We start from the raw sequence: 20768 nt of genomic DNA on the forward strand, positions 1-20768 counted from the left end.
AAATGCCTGTTTTGTCTCACATTGTTGCACACTTCTGAATAAGAAAGATTTTTGCCTTTTTTTTCCCTTTGCTAGCTCTGATATTCTAAATACCAAGCTGGATATATGCAACCTTTGTAGATACAACATATTGCTCTTTCATGATCTTATTTCTGACTTTTTCAAGATATTGATTTTATGTCAGAATGCAATGATGAGCTCCTTCTCTAGGTGGCTGGATGTACTAGAAAATGGTCTAGTGTTTATGCCATGGCTTCGTTTTTCCTGGCCCGAAAATTTTATTTATGTCTGCACAATTAAATCAGCTCTATTCCTTCATCTCTCCCTCCTGTTACTGTGGATACAGAGAGAGTAGGTTTGTGCATTCTCATTTGGAGTTGTAACTAACACAACAAAGTCAATAGCATTTTACACCTCTGGTTTTCCATGCTTTCTTCAGTCATACCTTGGCATCTCTGCACTTTCTGAAGATCAAGTGCAGGCATTACAGGAATGAACATTTAATAGCTTACAGAATAGGTGTAATAAGGTAGCAGATCCAGAGGAGAGGAAAATTAAATACTCCTGAGTTATTTTATTAAAATTTCAGTTCTTCAGAGTTTATAGTTGTAGGTAGAGATGGAATTCCAAAAATGTAATTTCAGAGTACTTTTACAGAGTTGCTTGACTACTGAAAGCTGTAACCATCACAATAAAATCATGGGATGCAGTATCAGAATAGCATATTTTACAACAGCATAATATGTTTTACAAATAAACTCTAGTAGAATCAGGCAGATTAATCCAGTCCTACTTAATAACACTTCAGGCTCTGCATGCATCCAGTATTTCTTTTTTTAATGTGCATTAAATAAACATCATATTCTACAATGAAGTGGAATATTTTATTAATTGGATCTCAATTCTACAGAATCATATGGGAAGACGCTGACTGATTCCTTAAGCAGAAAGAAACTACTTAATAAAATTCATCCTATGTTCTTTAGCTAAATATATTACAAACAATGTTTTCACCCCTAAAGTTCTCTTCACTTCAGGATGCTGTGAAATAACTAATGGAAGCCTTTGACAGCTGGAAGTTCAAAACCTCACAGAAGGCGCCGAATGAATTGTTGGATTCAGTTTCTTGACTGTACAATGCAGGTGGCAGGACCTTGTTCTTTTCTGTCTCTATCACAGGGAAGAACACGATTTCAGCACTTTATAATTTAATTGTAACATTTCCTTTGAAGGTGAAGGATTTGTGGAAGTTGATTTTCAAACACTTATTTAGATAGAAACTGGTCCACTTCAGACACAAAGAATTCTTGCATTTTAGGAGAAAAGGGCAAAAAGGACATGCACAATTAGATGGGAAAATCAAGATTAATGAGTATGACAAAATCCCTCCTGATTCATAAGGCTTGTGTTTGCTTCTTACTAGCTTTCTCTAAAGACTCTTCTTGTCCTCACCTCAGTCAACAAAAGATACTGCTTGAAATCCACATGCTTTTCATGACTTAATAAGGTAGGGGAGATGAGTGCAGAGCAAGAATATACTCATTTTATCTATCTAGAGTGTTTGAAAATTCTCAAATTTTCCAGGATATTTACAAAATCATGCAAGAAAAGCAGTATGCTTTACAACAGTGAGTTTTCTTTGGATTAAGATCAAAGACTTTGAATTTGAGTGTGTTAAAATATACATTGTTTGAATGTACAAAGCTTTCTACAGCAACTACCCTTGAGCATTTTTGTTTTCAAAACTCACAGTTGGAAGATTTGACAGTTTTAAATATTCCACTTTTTCTCTAGAACACTGATAAGGAGAATGAGTAGCAGTGTGCCAGGACAAATTAACCCATTAATTAACAAATTTATTATCAAATGAATTATCAAATTAACCATTATGCATTAGCCCATAAGGAAGAAAATTTTCATTTGGCTCAGAAGGTTTTCCATTAGACATAGTCTTTGACACATGTAACTTAGCCTGTCTTTAGTTTATTAAGTACATACTACATTGATTTCGTATAGCCTTATTTTTAAACATGAATCATATTGTTCCAGAGCCACATATTTCTCAAGAAAATATTTTACCAATGAAATTTCTTTTTTGGTCAGTTTTCGTTTTAAGTTCAATTATTCAATAAATACTTGACCAGATTTAATTGATCATTGTAGCTCTTTTTTGTATTTAGGTAAGGGGATTCTGCACAACCCAATAAGACACTCTATCCAGGTGTGATGTCAGAGACACTGACCTGTTGGTAGTTTCATCTTGCATTTTTCCCCCTATCAATATGGAAAAAATATTTTTTTAATCTTCTCAACATGTTCTTTTATTCTAAAACTAGTGAAAGGGTAGAAAACAGTGACCCAGGGGGGTCGTTAAAAAACTTTTTTAAGGCTTTTTTTTTAAAAAAGAACTTTTAAACATTTCTGATGTACTTCCCTCCCCCCCACCTCCATTTAAGAAATATTTCAGTTTGGGGCATATGTTTAAATTTCTCAACAGTTATGGCTGAATCTTTATCTTTTCAGCAGTATCTGCTTAATGTTGATAGCAAGAAGAATTAGGATAATTATTTATATATAATTCTTTAGTTAAAGAGTCAAATTTTTGCAAATAAGTATAACTGTGGTCAGACCATTATCACATACCTCCTTCAGATTATTATCATACCTCCTAAAACTTCTTTCTTCTCCAGCAACATTCAGAAAGTCTGTGTCAAATCATTCACTGTCCGGTGAGCACCAAATATATTTTTGCCTAAATAAAAAGAAAAAAAAAAATAAAGAGAAAATGTCTCTTGATATGAATAGCAATTTTCTAAAGAAATTACAAATAAGAGCTGTCTAGTCAGATAATGGCTTGAAGTTTTCATTCACTGCTCTGATTCTCATCCAGTAAGCATTCCAGATAGTCAGAAGCAGTTTTCTGCTGCTGATCTATCTGTTGCCCACCACACAGAATGCTCAGTTCTCCACTGGAGATCCTGAAGGAAAATGGAACCCTTGCGCAGGTCCAGGCATCTCTGTCTGAACTCTTCTGTCTGCTACAACTCAGCCTCTGCTTTCACTCCCAGCTCAAATGATTCTACTAATGAATTTAAGATCTCTCTCATACAACCTTAGATTCTTCAGAGTACCCATGGCTTTACTATAAGCATAGAGATAACCACCAATTTCTTATTCAAACCTATTTCCAGATAAATGCATAAATCTCAGTAGACAGAACTATTGGTAAACATAACTGCAATGTAGGGTAGTAAAGTCAGTTAGAAGTGATCTTTGTTCCCTAGGAAGAGAACATGATTAAATTATTTTAACCTTTAAAGCTAACTTTCTGTCTGGATTTCTTTCACTTGGACAAAATTCTACATTTTGCATTCCTAAACCAGACTCAAAAGTTCTCTGGTGTCAGAAATTTACTGGCCATGAGCATGTTTATAAATTATGATCAGACTCTTTTTTATGTTTTGCTCAGGCTATGGACAGACTTTTGCATGGCAACTATTCATCTTGACAGTTTTATCCTACAGTCAGACAAAGAAAAATTTATTGTCTTTCAGGGAAGAAATTAAGAAGCAACTTCATGTGCTTATCACCTTAATTTTACTGAATACATTAAGCTTCTAAACTCTAAAATTCACTACAGAATGGAAAGGGTGGGAGGCTTCCCGGCTCATTTCATGCTTGTAATTCTCCTTCAATTTTTTTCCAAACATATTTTCAAAATCTAAATATTTGCCTTGAACATGTACATTCCAGTACATATCTCAGTAATGTTCTATATAAAGAAATAATATCCTCATACCAGTTTTATCTAATATGATCCAGTGGATTTTTATTTCTCTGAGATAAATAAATCTTCACATGCTACCCTCCTTATTTAGAACATAATTTTTAAAAAATAGTCACAAAGTATGTGAACATTGTAAGTATCTACAGCTGATTACATCATCAGGATCTTAATATGAAATCAACCCAAAACAAACAAAAAAAATTAAAAAAAAAAATTTAAGCATACAACTTCAAACAACTAAATAGTCACAATGTAAACACTGATGTCTTTTCATTAATTTTTTTCTTAGACATTGAATAAGCCATAGAGTAAAAGAAACCTGACTTTGATGACATTATCCAGATTTCATTTACATATGCTAAGCAAACTCTTTTCAGACACAATCTTAATAACAGTATTTTTCCAGAGAAATACAGTTCTAGCATCTAGTGTGAAAAGAATGTTATATTAGATATTGCTCACCGTCATTGCAACCTCCATCTCCCTACAGTGTCCTCTCCTGTCTATAGTGCCTCTTGCTCCCACCCAAATACATTGCTTTACAATGTAAAACTAATACATGAAGAAAGGTATTTCCTCCACAATGTAACATATTGGATCTGTTTTCAACCTTAAACTTATACTGTGTTTTTGACCAGTACTCTTGGCTGCCTCCCCAGTAAAATACAATACTACTATTCAAAGTTTCCTAACATGAGCAGAGAAAATACTAAGCTATGGATATGCTTTTCACATGGAAACAATTTTTAGTTTTTTTTTATAGATATCGCCCATGTTATATAAGGCCTCAGAATTTGTGACATCTGCTACTAATGCAGCATATGTTGTACTAGGGCTACTTGAGGAGATGTTACACTAGCATCAAAATGTTTAGTGATTAATAGCAATACATTATGCCTGCTTACTTGCCCTTTCTTACCCCCACAGGAATTCCGTCAGAGATTTCTACATTGCTTCTGCTGCTATTCAGTTACTGCACTAATTGGAGCATACTCAGCTGTTGTACCAGCTCCTGAAATGCCATGCTGTATGACATCATTATTATATAGTAGGTATTACATGCCAGCTCTATGAAAATCTTGCAAAAAAGTTTATTAATAAAACAACGTGCATGATCCCACATACCAGGTTTAACAGAAACTTACTATCCACCAAAGTAGTTTCCGGAATGACATTTTGACAAAACACCAACAGATATTACATTTGTTCACAACACTGAGCTGCAGGAAGGAAAACATCTAAGAAGAAAATTCAGAGATATTGCAGGCAGCTTAAGAAGGAAAAAATAAATCAAATGTCTCCACTTTGTCATGGCACAGTAACCTTGTGCCCCTCATCTGAGATAAAGCCATCCACCTCACCACACAGATTTTACAGTATATTCTGAGTTGGAAGAGTTCCACAAGGATCTAGTCCATCTCTGAAGTGAATGGCCCATATGGGTATCAAACCCACAGTCCAGGTGTCTTTAGCACCCCATTCCCACCAACTGAGCTAACGTTAGACCCAGACCTCATTCTCAGAAGGGAAGCTACAGTGATTTCAATGTTATGTGGTCGACAGTGCCATTTAGTCACCAAATGGACCACCTTTGCCTGTAAACTGCCATACTTTCTTATTTCATGGTTTGCCCTTCTTCCCTTTCTCAGTTATCCAGTTCTCCACCATTTGCTTATGAGTTCCCCTCAATTTTGGTATATTTGAGGATATTTCTATAGGTATAAATTCAAACAAATGGTTGTGCAGGAAGAAAACAAATGATGAAATGTCCGGCTGAGCAGCTAATGGGAAAAGAAAGGAGAGGAGTCAAGAGGGAAAAAGATAGAGCATTCAGTAAGAAAAAGAAGTATAGATAAAGAGCTGAGTGGAAGGAAAAAAATGAAAGAGGACTGAAAAATAACTGGAAAGAAGAAAAAGGTAAAGAATAAACAAATAGTAGAAAGGGAAGAATGAAGTGAAAAATTTGAAGAAAGGTAACAGCTGCATGTCAGATATTTGACTGAAAAGAACTGAGATGAAATGTTGTGATAAATAACATTGAAATAAAATATCAAAGACAAAAACTTATGGAAGTAGACTGAGAAAGCAAGGATGACAATGAAAAACACAATTACTAAAATGAGAGCTACATTTTGCAATGGCATGAGTAGACACGAGAAGGTTTGAAATATAAATAGCATTGAGAGAAGAAAGGAAGTTTTAATCCTGCATTCACACGTATCCCCATTACTAAAATACTGCCAGTTATCTAACACAAATATGTAGTACAGGCAGGAGCATGTGCATCAAACTTCAGTGGAGCATGAATAAAATAAAAGTGATTGCAGCCATTGTAGTCTCACTTCATTTTCTTCAGCTCTTGGGTGAGAGAGCAGAATTACTGTGTATGTTATTTTAGTGCCTACACTCGTCCTGCTATGTCACTACATTCTCATTGTTTAAAGCAGCTTTATGATGAGTGACATATTTATAGTGTTTTCCATATTAGGTTTTTTATTAAGTGGCACACTAAAGTAGCAAGAAAAATCCATATCAAATGAGCCTCCATTTTTAATGGTTTACTGCATCTGCTCTATTTTCTGACTGCTATTTTGTTTAATGGGAGACTGACATTCATGAAATTTTTGTGAAATTAACATCTTACTGGAGAGTGTTCTCCTTGAACTAAATCTAACTATAATAAATCCAATCACGCTTTGCCTTCATTCCTCTACACCTGGACCCTGAATGGCCCTTTGTATAACTAATATCTGTTCCTGCACTGCACCTATTTCCCATCTTCCCAAGAACTTAGTTTTGCGCTATTTCATTTCCCTGATCTGTGCTGTTCAAGTGATCCATTTTCAGATAAATCTAATATTAGTGCAGGTACCAATTCTTCACAGGTGCCTTTTCTCAACAGCTGCTGCAGACTTGGATAATCTTGACTATAGACTTGGATTATCCAGAATGTTCTAGCATACTGCAAAGTCAGATATACTATCTGCCCATACTGTCTGAAATTAATATTGCAGAAACTGTTATATTAATTAATAAATATATTAATATATTATAAATAAAATATTAATTATGTTAATAAATTAATATATTAGAAACTGTTTTTTTAATAGTCTGTTTTCCAGCTCCACAGTGCACCCTTGCTTGCATGAATTCATGCATTGGGGTGATCAGGGTGGAACCATTCTGTGTAGCAGAGGGCAGAGAAGAAGCTGCAAGAGCACACACAGTCTCACAAATTCATCCTTCATCAACTGGCGGTTCGGGTGCACACTACTTATGGCACTTAAGAAAAAGCACACTGCCATCCAAACAAAGGCAAATTGCTTCAACAGAACCTGTACTTGTGGGAGAATGTGGTCACAGAATTGCTGGAGAAGTTCATCTACCTCCCAGATTAGGACAGACATATCCAAATCCAAATGAAATGTGCTATAATCATCACTCAAAAGTTATCAGAGTGGATTTTCATAGCTGCATGAAGTAACCAGTGTGATGCCAGCCAGTGAAGTACCCAACAGCACTGTGGTAAAAGTTTCTGCTTCAGTAAGCAGTGCAGTTTATTCAAATGTGACCAAGCTGGCTGAAATAGTAGCTAGCATTTAGATAATGCAGATGTGAACACCTTGAGGACTTTAATCACAAACATGTGCCATGTTTTTCTGGAACAGCCCTCATCAATTACAGATGTTACTAATACTTCATAGATGTGCAGTAACTAGGTAAAGTGTTTCCATAGAAACAAGGTTACCAATGCTTCTGTCCATCCTACATAGTGGAACAGAAATCCCAAGCAAACTATCCCTTGAACTATTCCATGGTTTGTTTTTTTTTTAATTTTTTTTTTTCTCAGAAGAACATAGGTTGTTCAGGAGAGCTTGTGTCATATCTAACATATATGCAAAGTAGATGACCTGGGATTGCCTGGGAACAAATCCAGAACTAGATTGTTTAGCAGAACAGGGGTTCACCTGAAGAAATATCTGTGCCTTCCTCACATTCTCCATGCTTCTTTTTCAGTTAGGTTCTGTCCTGACAATCCACAGTCAGGCAGAATAAGGTTTGAGGAAACTGTTGGCAGTTGGAAGCTGGAGGTAGCCTGAGTGCTTGGCAAGCTGAAAGCAAGGTAGGGTGGATTACAAAGCCATTTGTCTGACAGTGTGGCCAACACCATCTGTACTACTGTGACCTGCTGTGCCCCAGCACAGTATCTGGGTCAAAATTTACACCAAAAGTGAAAAAACTCCACAATCACTTCTAATTCAGACACATCACACAGACAACTGTGCACCCATAATTTCTGGGGCAGACACAATCAAGTGGACTGAATGCCCACTGCCAATGTAACAAGCAGTATAAGATGGAATTTGTTACAGTGTTACTGCCCTAATTTTTACATTCTGGTAAAAACAAAATAAATCTTGTCACTTTCTTTGCTCCACAATTCTTGTAATTTAAAAGACAATAACAGGTAATGGAGGAGCCAGTGCAGAAAGGTGTGCTGCTGGACCTTATGGTAGCAAACCAGGAAAGTCTGAAGATGTGAGAACTGGGGGACGCCTTGACTACAACAACCACGAGATCAAGGAGTTTGGTATCCTGCAAGGAGCCAGACAAGGTTACACAGCTAACTTAGCCCTCTTCAGGGATCTTCTTGGAATATTCATATAGGAATGTGCCCTACAGAATGAATGAGAAATTAGCAAAAGAAGTGTGAGACCTGCATGGATGAACAAGGAACTCCTATGAAAATTCACACATAAGCAGGAGATACATGAGGTGTAGGGGACAGGATGCCTGGGATGAATATAGGAAAGTTATCAGAGTATACAGAAATGAAACGAGAAAGGATGAGAACCATTTGGAATTAAATAATGTTAAGGATGTCAAGAACAACAAGAAGAACTTTTAAAATTAATTTAAATATAATTAAATTTCAATATAATTTAAAATAATAACAAAAGGAATACTAAGGAAAATGTGGATCTTCATACTCACCTTTGAATTACTTTAAATTTAAAGGAAATTATACTTTGATAAGTTTCACTTTAATTGCATCATACGGTAAAACCTCACTAGTCTGCATTCCAATTCTGTATAAAGAGCCCAAAATTCCCTTCAATTTCTTCCAGTGTCTACTTTAAAGACTTTCTTTCTATAGATTGTGTTCCAGTATACATACAAACACAAACATACTCATTGCTGGAACACCTCAGCAATAGATATGGATGATGATGAGGAAGAACAGGTCATGCTGACCTGTGCTATTTTCCAGAATGGTCACTTGTTTTTCTGCAGGTGTCCCCTTGACCATAAACTTTGTGGAGCAGAAATAATTTTTAGCATCATAACACATTAGATATTCCACCAGCTCTTAATAAAAGAAAAACAAAAATGCAGATAATTATAGCCAAATTACAACCCATAAAAGGAATTAATGAAACTTTTGTGGATTAACTACCCTCTGGTTTTCATTATTTATTCACTTTGATGCTAATTTGCAAAATTCTGTAATTCACCATAGCTCTCCCTATCATTAATGCAAATTAAGAAGTTTCTACTGTAATGCAGTTATTATTATCTTCCCTTGCATATATGCACATATTTCGTTAATTAAAACATGCGGGATTTGTAAAAATCAGATTAGCAGGTATAAAGGAAACAGAAAAAATGAACAATGTACTCAGCTATTTAGATTAAAAGCTAGGAGCATTGAGAATGACAGAGGTCTTTTTGTATGTTTAATAAAAACTAGGCAAATGGAAGAGAAAAATTTTAATGAGATGGTTTCAGTGGAGGTCTTTCAGAAGCACTGCATGCATATTGTATCCATTGAGGATTACTAACAAACCACCAATCCATTTGTACACATTATATAGTTATATACTACATATGCTAGTTGTAGAAGTGAAAAACAAAAAAGTAAATAAACACCACTTTATAGATCTTAACATAGAATAAATAATATTTTTCCCTCTTATCAGTCAAGCTGCCCTTATAGCATGCATGAATTTTATTCATTGATGTCAAATGCTACTTTGACTACTGTGGTTTCTCAAGAAAAGAATTTTAATACAGGAAATGTTCTAAGACAATGTTCTAAGACAAAATTCTATATTCAATAGAAACTTAGGAAATGTGAAGAAAGGCAGTCAAAATATGAAAAAGTGATTTTTTTTTTTGCTTTTGTTTATATAGTCAATATTTTTCATTTCCAGTGACTTCATAAATTTCAGAAATTCGTAGCTTAAGAGATGATTTTGCTTTTAGATAGAAATGAGGGTTGTCATGACACAACATTTGGCAGTTACACAATTTTCTGATTGAAAAGGGATATCAAGCTCACCTAGCCTATAATTCATTTGTATTGGCTTGACATTTGATATATTTTCCAGTATTTAGGAAAATGCCTGAATTTCCTGTATTTTCCATTTTCTCTTTCCAGTATTTCCATTTCCATTATTTCCAGTAGTTACCATTTTCACAGTTGGACTAGTTACACTAACACTCCCATCAAGATTAACTGAAGAGAATGGCAACACGTATGCCATGTAAGAAATTTCCCTCCTCAAGTGTCTTCTGCTGTCCTGTTACCTTGCTTTCATGCTCAAGCCCAAACCTCTCAGAGGTCCAGAATGAATGTGTTGGTTCACGCTTCTGTTCAAGTGCAGAACAAAGCATCTGTATCCTCAGACAAGTATGAGGTCAGGGGCCAGCAGCACGGACTGTCCTGTGTTTTATGTCCCAGTTCTGCAGACTGAAAGCAGCAAGCAGTTGATTGGCACAGCAGGACTTGCTCATGCACCTACAGACTTCACCAACCTGCATGAGCAGGATCTTGTTTCTGTGACTTTTCCAAGTGGTGTGTGATGCACCAGCAGCATCTGCATTTTCTTAATCCATGGTTTTATGAATTGTCTCTGCAAAAACGATGAGCATCTTCATCTTGTTGAAGTTTTTGGGATGGCAGCATTGTCAGTTCCCTAAGGAGGAAGAGCAGAATGCTGTAGTCAGACAAGGAAGACTTGGGAGAAAGCTGTAACACAAAAGATGAACACTATTTTTAGGATGAAAAAAACAATTCTCTGTGATGAACCTGGCCCCAAAAAATGAGAGTCCCTGTACCACAGGACTTAGCACAAGTTGGAGGGGAGCCAGGAGGGTGAAAAAAAGTGGAAAAATGACTGGTTGAATGAAAAGAGGAAGAGGAAAGAAAGGAGTGGTTGACTATTGGAGAAGTAATTGTAGGATATGGATGAGGAAACTGCAGTGTATAATGGTTTATAGCAGTGGAAGTCCAGCCTATATAATTGGGACTTATGTGATGATGGGTCTTGCTGAGCATTTATGTGTATTGATATGAACTCTCTTTCCTCTTCCTGTCTGCAGAAAGGACAAGCCAAGTGGGTCTACACTAATGCACTATTTTCTCTGTATTTGCACCTGCAGAGTGATGCAGAGTTCCTCACCAGCATGCAGTGCGTAGGCACAGCTGCTTCACAGATACAGAATCTTTTTGGTGAGCAGCACTATACAAATGTGATTTGTGGCCCTGAATAGCCAGGAAAAGCGTAACAAAGGAATGCTCTTTTGCCATATAATCATGGATAGTGGTAACATGTGATGATGGGTACTGATGACCCAGAGAGGAGCTGTCTGCCTGCTAGAAAGACCTGTCAAAAGTGTGGATCCCAGCTAAGTAGCTGCTGCTGACGTATTTGGCTCAGAAAGATGGGGCCTTTTCAGACACTGACAAAACCTAAGGCACCAGGGTAATTTCAGAACTAAAAATGTCGGTTTCTTCTAGCAGAAACCTTTAAACAAAAATGTTATCTTTTGTATAACTAGTGAGAAAAATGAGTTTTAACAGTGTAGAAGTAGAGCAACCTCATGTTGCAAAACATCTTGGCATGTAATAATCTGAGCTGAGGTAAAGTCTCAAGAACTAAAATGTACAGATCAATTTTGTGCCTTGTGGTGAAACAAAGGTAGCAGAGGAAGAGACAAGTTTTCCCCAGAAGAAAAAAAAAGGGGTTTTGATCTCAGTCTGATGAAGAGAAAAAGTTCTGAGCATTGCCCCATTCTAGTACCTGAGAATTTAATGTGTGAGGCCAGGAATATACCACATAATAGCAAGCTTGCACAAACAGCACCAACAGCATGCAAGCCTGGAGATTCTACTCCAGGCTTTTGTACCCTCATAAACAAAATAAGCAGACAGAACAGCCTAAGGGGTTAGATATCACGAGGTCAGTGCTGTGTTGAATGTGGGTGGACTAAAGTGGAAAAAGAAACCATGGGAATTAGAGATGAGTGTGATCTGTGGGAAAGTAAAGCTAGTAGGTAAAGTAATTTATTTATTTGTTAAAAGGGTTGTGGTCCTTTGTCAGAGTTTGTGTAAATGACAGATGGCGAAATAAATATTGTGGCACAGATAACACCAGTAATGAAAGAGTCAATGAGAGGAAAATCTTTTGCCAGTTAAAACAATATTACTATTTATCAATTAGCATATTCCTAAGTTTGAGGATCACTAACGACTTAATTATAAATGTTTTAGTTTGAACGTATCCCTACCATCTGCAGACTTGAGAGCTGAAATTTTCCTGTTCTGAAGTGTTTTCTGTACAATTTTCTTCCACCTTGGAGGAAAAGAGAGAATCTCCTAGGCTAGGAAAGGTGTTAAATTCTCATTGAAAAAAGAGTCAGTGTTGGAGTAGCAAGGACCCCTAACCTCGAGCTTGCAAATGAAGACAAAGAGGTGAAAGGGTCCCACTTTTCTGGAGGTTTGTGCTTGTTACTCATGTGTACCTTGCAGAGTTTCTCAGCTGATGCCAATCAGCAGAGCCTGCTGTTGCTATAAATGAAGCTGCATTAATATACTCCCACAGAGAATCAGTCTCACAATGTCTTAAATGTACTAGATTGGGAATGAGTGTGGTATTACATTTGAATTCCGAAGGAGTCCTACATCATTTTTTCTTTTCTTATCTGACAGTTGGAAAGTTGGAGACATTGTATGTGAAAAAGAATAATGTTACACTTATTTTGAGCAATTGACAGACATGGCTGGAAGTCTGATATAATTAATTCCTCGATAATAGGGCTTCAGTAAGTTAGTCCCAACAGATTCACAACCTAAAGAGAGTGCCAAGATACTAATAGTAGTTAAGGTACTTTTATTAGCTAACAAATTCCATTTTTAGCTTTATTTTACCAAGATTTAAAAATGCATTAAATTCAAAAGAATTAAGGAGATCTCTTAAAACACAAGTGAGTGGAGAGGAAATGGTTGCAGGAACCTGTGAATACCATCTCTGAGCAGAAATAGCCTGAGATACTTATCTTCATATCCATTTCCTTAGCAACACCTTGAGAATTTTCCTTAAGTATTCAGATATAGGGAATTTTTTTGTCTTTCTCTTCTAGGACATTTGTGGAAGAGGTGCTGTCACACCCAGTAGGGAAAAGCAAAATATCAAGTTCAAATGCATATAAACTCAGCTGCAAAGTAGGGCCAAAAAGCATAAAAAAGTTCTCTTTATTTTGCTTTCTTTCATTCCTAAAGCAGCAGGAGTATTCAGGTGCTTTCCCTTCCCCTCACTAGACTTAGGGAGAAAGGACGTCTTCATAGTGACAGAAACTCAAAACTTATAGAAAGACCTTGTCTGGGGGTGACTCCTTTCTGCATCAGCCAGCAAGTGGAGTGAAGTTCAATTTACACAACAGTATCAATCCAGGAATTATCCTTATACAGATAATACAGTTTCATTCCAGGAAGAATTAATTATTGCATATGTTATTTTTTACTTGTTTTACAGCATCTTTATGGATAGTGGTGTCAGCTGAGCTGAAAAGAAACTTTGCAGTAGATCCAGCAGTGAGCTCAAGCCTTGCTCTGGTGTCCTGCCAATTACCACCAGCAGGCAGCTCAGCCATGATAGCCTACCTGCTTATCTGTATAATAATACACAATGGAATTTCAATAATATACAACTGAAATTTCCAGTATTTGGGGAAGGCAGTAACACAGGTGCTGGCCACTCCATACTTTTATGTAGTTTTGCTTGATTGTCCAGTGTGCCTCTACAGAACGTTATTCAGGCTCACATGCATAAAGCAGAGAGGGTCTCACAGCAATAAGAACCTTATTCAACTGGGCACTGTGCATGCATGTTACTAGAAACAGTCCATGTCAAATAAATCTTTAGCGTCATTACAGAAAATAAGGAGAAGAAGGAAATATTTTGTAGGAATTTACTAAACAAAAACAGTTAGGTGGAAATACAGGTGTTGAACTGAAGGCAGGTAGTGTCATCACAACAGAATAGCAGAGTGCAGCAGCACTGAATTTGGTGAAACCACAGATGGTGAACCCCTACTGGAAAGTGGAGAGGGAAGGATGCGGTCACAAGGATGGACTAAAGTATATTTTTCAATGTAAAACCTTTCATGGGTGGAAAAGGGACAAGTAGGACCATCCATCCCCTGGTGAAAGGGGAATATAATGAGATTTAGGCTAAGGGAGAGACTGAAATATGTATGAGCAAAATTAAATTATAGATGTTAAAGGGGGAAGGAATAAGTTTTATAACAAATTGGGAAACATAAACAACACAAATCGCAAAGTGTGATATAGAATAAAGGGGGAAAAATTTCATCAGTCAGCATGTAAGTGGAAATTAAGATTGCAGGCTTCCTTTGGATATGTTTAGATCAAACTTCTAATGCTGGAAAAAGCAAAAGTCTGCCCTATGACTTCTTTCAGAAGTTAATTTTTATAAACAACGGTTTTACTAAGAAAGCTGATTAATCTACTTAATAATTGTGAACTTTCCTATTTATTTTCCAACTTTGAGAGGTCTTTTTTGCTTTCCATGTCTATTTGAGCAATAATTTCATTTGAAAGCTATCATCAGAGCATGCTCCTGGCTGCTGTTCTTTATCTGCTGATGAATTGATCCTGTGAATATCAACTCCAAAGTGAGTTTTTGATGTTTAAGTTCTCTTAAATTTACAAAAGTCATCATATATGAAAAAGTGATGATTTTACACTTTAAAATCATAAAAGTGTAGCTTATTCACATTTTGATTGCTATCTGAATTATTTCATTTTTTTCCCTGAGTTCACTTAAGCCTAGGATTTGAGCTGATAAATCAATGTACTCCCCCACTAATGCTCTTAATGGGCACTCTCTTTGAAAGTTAAACATTCTAGTAAATCTCTCAAACACAGTCTTGAAAGGCTAAACACAAACTTGAAATCTTTCTCATGTTGGGTAAGGCTGTCTTGAGGCTGTCTTTCAATATAACTGCAAAAATTACAAAGCCTTGAAACTAAAAATGTGTTATAACAACCAGTTTCATTGCTATAGTCACAATGATTGTTATGATACAAATACCCACCAATGCATCAATGGAGATTTTCAATTCCTGAATGCATTATTTTTGAAGCCTTATAGGCCATCTCCTTTTCAAAGTTTCAAAAAAATTCTTAGTTACATAACAAATGAACAAACAGCACAATGTTCTTCTGCAGATCATTTCTTGTCAACTCACTGTGAGCAGTAACAGCTTCTTCTCATTACCAAAAGACTTCTTTTTTAATGCTCAGTTAAATCAAGTGAGCATGAACTAAATATTCAATGCATTCATACTACCTGAGAAAAGTCTTTGTTTTAATCTTACTCTTTCATAGCTGCAAGGAGAGATCTTATTTAAATGTACAATGTGAATATAATAGGACATGAATTTTTAGGAACTTTCCAATTGTTTTCCTATAACACTACTCAGCCTATTCAATTACCTATCTCGTCTGAAAGTGCCAGTTGTCCCAAACTCTTTGATGCCCACTGACAGCAATTTCTAGCAAAGCAATTCACCCGGTGATTATGAAGACAGTCCACACAGCCAACTAGCAATAACACTGAGTACTGCTTTACTACCATGTAACTCACTTGCCAGCCTCATACTTAGTTCTCAAATATCTCAAACATTTCAATGCCTCCTTCCTCCTCTTGTCCCTGAAAAGTACGAAATAAATCTCCAAACAGTTTGCTATGTTAGAAAGCCAACTTTACTTTATTAACAGTGCTGGAAGCATGGGGATTGCTCATAAAGCAATGCATACTTATCAACCTAACACAACAAATTATATTCTTGAAACTAATACATATTCATCTCATTTGTATTACATATTCATTACATTTCCTGAACACATGCATTTATGCTAATTATTTCTATGGACTTATTTGGATATGGTTCTGAATCTTCTAATAAATCTCTTCTCCATGGGAGTGTCTCAAATATGCGGTCAGGTCATAATGTACTTCCCTTATCGTTCTTTGCTCTGACACACAATCCTTGTTCTCAAACCTAAGACATCTGCTAGTACATATTAATCACTGATGTAGGTAAATAAGGAAGCAATTCCTGGCACAAGAATATTTATCACAGATATAGGGATCAAACACTATTGCACTAAGCTAAAAGGATTTTCCAACATCTTCCCCCACTGCTGCGTAGACTCCTTTAAAAAAAACTGGACTTATGATCTGGTTATTAAAATTATTAGAGCAATACCTCTGCCCAAATTAAGGTGCAAAGGAGACCATTTGTCAGTGGAAATGGTATGGCTTTTATTTAACAGAAAATGCGAGGAGAGAGAGATAAAAAAAATACGATAAGGGGGAGTGGGGAGAGAAAGAGAGTAACAGAGAAACAGATTACGTAGAAAATATCACCGTTCCATGGATCCCCATGGTGTCCTGTTGATCCTGTTTCTGTTCTTCTTGGTGGTGAGAGTCCTGCAGAGCATAGAGTCCAATGGATTAATATATGTTGGGGCATGTGGGAATGCCCAGGTACCTCCCCTGAGAGGCCAAGTTTGACACAATCTCTTTCAACAGACTGGATCTGCTGCATCCCTTTGCATCACATGCAGCCACCCCCAGCCAGGTGGAAAGCGTGAGGAATCAGTCTCAGGGGTGGTTTGAGGGTCTTTGGTGTTTTGTGACACCTCCTCAGCTGCCTCCCACATGAATGTCCTGTGGATGTGGCCTTGCCATGGTGGGGGTTTCAACCTGAGCCAGTTTGTGTGAGAGAGAGTGAGTGCTCACTGCCTGTGACCAGAGGTTAAACCGCACACCCAAAACTCTCCTCTTTCCCTTTGGCTGGGGGACAGTGTGTGCAAACCTGGCCTCAGCAAATGAGCCTGTGGGCTCATTTCCATCCTGAGCCCTGACAGAAGTGATTTTAAAGACAGCTGCTGGGTTTGGCTTTCCTTGTGGATACATTCTTCTCCCTCAGCCCTGTTTACTCCTCCCTAGACTTGAGATGATTGGGCTCTAGTGTCAGCTTTATCTTATCTTAAGATCCCTTAGGCAGATTAGATCACAGTTCAAAGTTTCAGTCAGGAGGAATATTCAGGGAAGGGTGGGCTTAGGTGGTCGCAGCTTCTTTATGCAGTTTTGCCATAATGGGCAGAAAGTTCTTCATAACAGTGCTTAAACCATTGACCATAACATTTCAGTCTATCACACTTGTTCCATAATGCTCTCCTGAAAAACAACAAGCTCCTGACATCTGTTACTGAATCCTTTTCAGAATTGTGGTGCTCCAAAGGGACACCTGCTCTCATGGATCAGACAGAAATCTGGGAGGCAGGAATTTCTCATACCTAATTTTGACATTAATTCATATTTTCCTTATGTTCATCTGCGAGTATCTCAATTTACCACAACTTAAAGAGCTTTGGCCTTGTAAACACGCTAATATTGTAAAAGGGAGCTGTTCTTAAAAGCAAATTAGAAAGAGCTAAAGGCATCTTCTGCAGTGAAACTGCCACTCACCAGGTCACAGGGGCACTACTTGAATTACTCAAAATGCTCTAAAAATTGTATGTACCTCCTACAGTACATTGCTATTAGGCTAAAAACACACTGTAATAAATGGTGAAACAAATACTGTTTCTTAATTTATGAGGATTAGGGGAGCATTTTGTTTTCACTCATGAGAATACTAATAATCATATTAACTCAGAAGATTATAGCTAAACAGAAGATATATTTAGAAATAATGCATGTAATTTCTGCATTGTGTATTTCAAATCCATGGAGAAAAACTACCAAATGAGGCACTGAGTACCAACAATGGAACACAGTACAATTAGACAGCTCAGAGATTACCTCAAATGGACTTGATATAATGAGTTACTCACTTGCAAGGTTACACCAAAGGTATAAGAGGGGAGGTATAAATATCTCAAGATTATCACTTACACAGTTGAAATAGAGAACATCACAGCAACAGCAATGGTCTAAACCCCACAGGAAAGTGAAAAGTGCAATATGATACCTCTACTTTCTGCAATATCTTTATTATTACTATTTCAAAGAAGAATCCTCCAGTGGAAGAAATATGTTACCCAGTTGTGCATGCTAGCAGTCTAGCTCTTTGTTCCTCTTCAGCAGCCTGGTTTATATAGATTAAAAAATCACTGAGCTTCTTTGTGACTGAGAAACAGCATTCTTCATGCATTATGATTGAATAATTGAGCACATAATTAAAAGACTGTCACACCGTGTCAGTCCAAAGGAATTCTGGCCAAAAAATTCAAACAATCCACTACCATAAGACAGCACTTTTGTGAGTCAGTATCTTTCAAATCTGAATATTTTGGAAAGTAGCTGACTTCAGGAATTGAAGTGAAATGTTTCAGCTTTGGATTTTGTCCTCCATATTTTGCTAAGTTGTTCTCCTTAGTTGTTGTCATTTTTATTCAGGGAGAAGCATATAAAAATAATGCATTATCCTATGCACCAGTGATTCATGGTACATTGACAGTTTCAGCATCAAGCTCTCTAAGGCTTCATGTTTCATTCTATAAACAAACAAACTCAATGATGCATCCTTGCCTTCAGGTCCAGAGTAGACTTCTTGAATCCATCTATATTTTAAAACATTAAAACATATATTTTATATAATTCTCCACAAAAATAATAAGTGGGACCTTTGCAGCAATATGCTCAGTGAATTTGTCAGTCTCTTCCTTTTCTTCCTATCTTTAAGGAAGATTCCCCTCTCTTAGAATAGGACTGTTACCAGACAGAAAATGTCATAAAAACTTTTTCTCTCAAGCCATATATAAAATTCCTCTGAAATTTCATTCTATTTGAATGGGATTTGCTTATTTTTACTTTGTATATTGGGTATAAAAGTGGGGTGTTTTTACTTTGCAGTGTTAGTATTACATTGGATTGTACAAGATGACACAGAAAACAGGTTTGTTATCACCTGTCACCTTCAGCCTTAGTGGCCTGAATTGCTGAATTGCTACAAAGATTTCCTGGCAGCAATTTGCTATCAGTGCTTTCTTTTTAGAGTTAATGTGGCTTCCACACTTTGAAAAGAGTAAACACAACTAGCTTTTATTAAAATGCATATTAAATTGAATCTAGCTAGGTAACACAACCACTCTTCTTCCCTTATAATGTATCTGATACAGTTTTGCTTAACACAATAAAAGCACACCCTGATCTGATTCATCCTCTAATTATGTAAATTATCCGTTATAAATTGTCTCTGTCAGCAAAAAAATTATAAAACAACTCCCATTGAATATCATAAGAATTAGCACTAGAAGGTTTAAAATTCAAGAAAAGAAGTACTGAAACCATGGATCTTTCCCTCAGTATTTTAACTAATAGCCAGTAAGAATTAATTTTTGATTTATCTAAGTGAAGTACATGAAAATAGGCTTAAATCACAGGAAGGTTTTAAACAGAAAGGAATATGAAACACTGCAGAGAAAGAAGGAGAGTTGGGAACGAAAAACCTGTTTGGCTATGGTGTACAATGCACTATTAAGAGTTCAGATTTCCTCTGGTGAGATACAGTTCTTCTACAGATTACCACAGCTGCACAATTGCAGTATAACTTTTCCATACACAGCATTCTTGTAAAGGAGTTATAGCATCTCTAAGACTGCTGTTTAGTTCAAATTTCACACTGGTGTAATTCCATATGGGCATTATGGGGTAGAAGAGGAAAGCAACTATGAATGAAAGGACGGATCTAATTTAAAGAGAAAAACTTTAAGCTTGAGTGTAATAAATAGGTAGAACCAGTTTGAAACCAGATGCAGACACGAGGAGAGAACAAATCAGGGAAATAGTGCAAGAAAAATGCACTGGTTTTAGTCCATCTGTAGTCTACATTTAAGTGTTAAAGATAATAGTTTCATTATGTTCACAAATATGATTTAAATAATGAAGCATTAGGAATATGAATGCCCCTACTGACTTCATCTGCCATTAAGTCTCTGCAAGAGAGCAATGTGACAGTTTGGCAAATCAGTGACGTGAAAATTAATGAGTTTTCTCTATGCTGATCAACAGTTGCCCTAACTCTACCAGTGGGTGTTAAACATTTTAGGTGCTTAGTCTAAGCAAACTGAATGGCATTTCTGTATAGGGGAATCTTGCAACATTTGGTCAGTTGCGTAAGATATGTTTTAGATTAATATCACCTTCTTTCTTTCAAGTTTTCCATGTTCCCATTCCTTCTGTTACATCCCATATTAACACATTATCTTTTAATAATTCTATAAACACTGAAATTGTCTTAATCTTTGCTGGCCTTGCTATTGCAATCTGTAAATCCAGATTATTTTTTGCTTTACTATTCAAAAGTAGAAAATAAACATTAGTCCTTGTTCCTAACTGATTAATGTTTGGTGCACTTCAACAGCCATTTAAATGAGACAGTCTGGTGATAATTCAATATTCTCTTGATTAGGTGTGACTGAAATAGACAAATAAACTCAGGTTGAGAATGCACAGTAAATTCAATGTAATTCAATAAAATCTGTATGGACAAAAATATTTTACTCAAAGTTAGATACCCTGGTAGACAAAACACTTCCAAATAGTTGTTTAAACAGGAAATATAGATTTCTGGGAATAAAATCTTTTATTCAAGCAAG

This window comes from Poecile atricapillus, chromosome W (assembly GCF_030490865.1).
Source record: "Poecile atricapillus isolate bPoeAtr1 chromosome W, bPoeAtr1.hap1, whole genome shotgun sequence".
Lineage (NCBI taxonomy): Eukaryota > Metazoa > Chordata > Aves > Passeriformes > Paridae > Poecile > Poecile atricapillus.